This window comes from Schistocerca piceifrons, chromosome 6 (genome assembly GCF_021461385.2).
Source record: "Schistocerca piceifrons isolate TAMUIC-IGC-003096 chromosome 6, iqSchPice1.1, whole genome shotgun sequence".
NCBI lineage: Eukaryota > Metazoa > Arthropoda > Insecta > Orthoptera > Acrididae > Schistocerca > Schistocerca piceifrons.
In genome coordinates, this window is record NC_060143.1 from 187,860,374 (window position 1) to 187,865,068 (window position 4,695).

Consider the following 4,695-nt stretch of genomic DNA (forward strand, 5'->3'; position numbering starts at 1 on the left):
TCGTACGTAAAGAAACATTAATGTTTTTGTTGGACCACTTTTTTCGCTTTGTGATAGATGCCGCTGTAATAGTCACAAACGTGTAAGTACGTGGTAGGTATCATGTAACATTCAGCCAGTGCGGACGGTATTTGCTTCGTGATACATTACCCGTGTTAAAATGGACTGTTTACTAATTGCGGAAAAGGTCGATATCGTGTTGATGTATCGCTATTGTGATCAAAATGCCCAACGGGCGTGTGCTATGTATGTTGCTCGGTATCCTGAACGACATCATCCAACTGTCCGGACCGTTCGCCGGATAGTTACGTTATTTAAGGAAACAGGAAGTGTTTAGCCACATGTGAAACGTTAACCACGACCTGCAACAAATGATGATGCCCAAGTAGGTGTTTTAGCTGCTGTCGCGGCTAATCCGCACATCAGTAGCGTACAAACTGCGCGATGATAGGTAATCTCATAAACGTCGGTGTTGAGAATGTTACATCAATATCGATTGCACCCGTACCATATTTCTATGCACCAGGAATTGCATGGCGACAGCTTAGAACGTCGTGTACAGTTCTGCCACTGGGCACAAGAGAAATTACAGGACGATGACAGATTTATTGCACGCGTTCTTTTTAGCGACGAAGCGTCATTCACCAACAGCGGTACATCTACATCTACATCTACATTTATACTCTGCAAGCCATCCAACGGTGTGTAGTGGAGGGCACTTTACGTGCCACTGTCATTACCTCCCTTTTCTGTTCCAGTCGCGTATGGTTCGCGGAAGAACGACTGCCGGAAAGCGTCCTTGCGCCCTCGAATCTCTCTAATTTTACATTCGTAATCTCCTCGGGAGGTATAAGAAGGGGGAAGCAATATATTTGATACCTCATCCAGAAACGAACCTTGTCGAAACCTGGACAGCAAGCTACACCGCGATGCAGAGCGCCTCTCTTGCAGAGTCTGCCACTTGAGTTTGCTAAACATCTCCGTAACGCTATCACGCTTACCAAATAACCCTGTGAAGAAACGCGCCGCTCTTCTTTGGATCTTCGCTATCTCCTCTGTCAACCCGACCTGGCACGTATCCCACACTGATGAGCAATACTCAAGTATAGGTCGAACGAGTGTTTTGTAAGCCACCTCCTTTGTTGATGGACTACATTTTCTAAGGACTCTCCCAATGAATCTCAACCTAGCACCCGCCTTACCAGCAATTGATTTTATATAATCATTCCACTTCAAATCGTTCAATACGCATACTCCCAGATATTTTACAGAAGTAACTGCTACCAGTGTTTGTTCTGCTATCATATAATCATACAATAAAGGATCCTTCTTTCTATATACTCGCAATACATTACATTTGTCTATGTTAAGGTCAGTTGCCACTCCATGCACCAAGCGCATATCCGCTGCGGATCTTCCTGCATTTCGCTGCAATTTTCTAATGCTGCAACTTCTCTGTATACTACAGCATCATTACGGTAACGTAAACTGGCATAAAATGTATTATTGGGCAACGGAAAATCCACGATGGCTGCGACAAGTGGAACATCAGCGACCTTGGCGGGTTAATGTATGGTGCGGCATTATGGGAGGAACGGTAATTGGCCCCCATTTTAACCATGGCAATCTAAATGGTGCAATGTATGCTGATTTCCTACGTAATGTTCTATCGATGTTATTACAAGAAGTTTCACTGCATGACAGAATGGCGATGTACTTCCAACATGATGGATGTCCGGCACATAGCTCGCGTCCGGTTGAAGCGGTATCGAATAGCATATTTCATGATAGGTGGATTGGTCGTCAAAGCACCATACCATAGCCCGCACGTTCACCGGATCTGACGTCCCAGATTTCTCTCTGTGGGGAAAGTTGAAGGATATTTGGTATCGTGATCCACCGACAACGCCTGACAACATGGGTCAGCGCATTGTCATTGAATGTGCGAACATTACGGAAGGTGAACTACTCGCTGTTGAGAGGAATGTCGTTACAGGTATTTCCAAATGCACTGAGGTTGACGAACATCATTTTGAGCATTTATTGGATTAATGTGGTATTTACATGTAATCACTCTGTAACAGCATCCGTTCTCAGAAATGATAAGTTCACTAAGGTATATGTATCATATTGGAACAACCGAAATAAAGGGTTAAAACATACCTAGGTTCTGTATTTAAATTTAAAAAACCTACCTGTTACCAACTGTTCGCCTAAAATCGTGAGCCATATCTTTGTGACTGTTACAGCGCCATCTATCACAAAGGGAAAAAAGTGGTCCAACTAAAACATTCATATTTCTTTACATACTACACGAATATGTAATAAAAAATGGGGGTTCCTTTTTTAAAAAACGCAACTGATATCCGTTTGACCTACAGCAGCGTCATCTAGCGGGCCAACCATAGCACCATCTGGTTTCTCCTTTCAGGCTAGACAAGTTTCGTTTTTTGTAGTTTTCTCGTTTGACGCTTATTTCGTGAGATATTTGGCCCGGTCACGATCAATGGACCACCCTGTATATAACACTCAAGGACTAAGCTTTTTATGAAAATGAATGTATATTTGGATTTAATAAAGTATAATCCGTTAGTTGACACTAACTTTAAGACACTCTTAATAACCCAGCATTGCCACTAATCCGGCTCCCATACGTGCAAGGACTGTCCTGCAAGACTAGTGTATCTGCAAACAGACGAAAAATTGATGCCGGAGTGGCAGAGCGCGTCTAGGCGCTACAGTCCGGACCGCTACGGTCATAGGTACGAATCCTGCCTCGGGCATGGATGTGTGTGATGTCCGTAGGTTCGTTAGGTTTACGTAGTTCTAAGTTTCAGGAGACTGATGACCTCAGAAGTTAAGTTCCATAGTGCTCAGAGCCATTTGAACCATTTTTGAAAAATTGATCAAGCAACTATTTTGCAGTCGTCATTATTAAAATTTTATGGTAAACCTTCGTGTACACTATGTGATCGGAAGTGTGCGTACACCTCTATGTAATGCGGAATTGACGACTAGATACCACGAGAGGCGGACTCCGTCAACATGAAAGGGGGTTGGGTGTATTGTGTTGTCAGTAGAGAAGCACTAAAACCGAAATTGGTTGGTCATGAGAGCTCAGTGAACGTGAACTTTCTATGTGACTCTGAAATTAAAAAGCTTAGTAACAACCACACCTACGCCAAGGCTAGGCAGACCTCAGGGTACCGCCGGTCAGGGGCCGTAGAGGATTGCGGAGTGTGACTATAAAAAATCGTACTGAGTCAGCGGAAGGAATTACTCGTGCGTTACTAAGTGTTTCCAGCAGTCCAGTTAGCACAGCGAGTGTGCGATGGGAATTAAAAAAAATGGGGCACCATGGTGCAGCGGTTCGTCATTATCCTCACAGTTCAATAGTAAATACTAAGTGACGTTAGCGGCTGTGTAAAGGGCGACACCACTGGACACAGGATATATGGACAGAATGATCTGGCGTGATGTCTCACTTTGAGAGGTGGCATGCCTTTACGATGCTCTCAGTGACTTGCCCCCTATAATATACCGGGTGATCAAAAACACAGTATAAATCTGAAAACTGAATAAATCACGGAATAATGTAGATAGAGAGGTACAAATTGACACACATGCTTGGAATGACATGGGGTTTTATTAGAACCAAAAAAATACAAAATTTCACAAAATGCCCGACAGATGGCGCTTCATCTGATCAGAATAGCAATAATCAGCATAACAAAGTAAGACAAAGCAAAGATGATCATCTTTACAGGAAATGCTCAATATGTCCACCATCATTCCTCAACAATAGCTGTAGTCGAGGAATAATGTTGTGAACAGCACTGTAAAGCATGTCCGGAGTTATGGTGAGGCATTGGCGTCGGATGTTGTTTTTCAGCATCCCTAGAGATGTCGGTTGATCACGATACACCTGCAACTTCAGTAACCCCAAAGCCAATAATCGCACGGACTGAGGTCTACGGACCTGGGAGGCCAAGCATGACGAAAAGTGGCGGCTGAGCACACGATCATCACCAAACGACGCGCGCAAGAGATATTTCACGCGTCTAGCAATATGGGGTGGAGCACCATCGTGCCTAAACATCGTACGTTCCAGCAGGTGTTTGTTTACCAGCCAGGCTGAGGATGATGCAATTCTGTAACATATCGGCGTACCTCTCACCCGTCACAGTAGCAGTTGCAAAACCAGAATCACGCATTTCCTCGAAGAAAAAAGGCCCGATAACGGTAGATGAGGTAAATACAACCCATACCGTGACTCTCTCGTCGTGCAATGGAGTTTCCACGACAGTTCTAGGATTTTCGGTAGCCCAAAGTCTGCAGTTGTGGGCGTTGACAGACCCTCGGAGCGTGAAATGAGCTTCGTCGGTCCACAACACGTTACTGAACCAATCGTCATCTTCCGCCATCTTTTGAAAGGCCCACACCGCAAATGCCCTTTGCTTCACTAAATCGCCAGGTAACAGTTCATTATGCTGATGGATTTTGTACGGATAGCATCGGAGGGTACGCCTCAGTAGTGTATGGAATGCCAGTGCGACGTACGACTGCACGAGCTCTGACTTCCCCGTGCATAGACGAACCCGCTACATTCTCCATTTCTTCCTGAACTGTCTCAGCAGCATTACGCCTTGTGCTTGGTCGGTCACTATGGGGTCTATCGTCTAAACAACCCGTGGC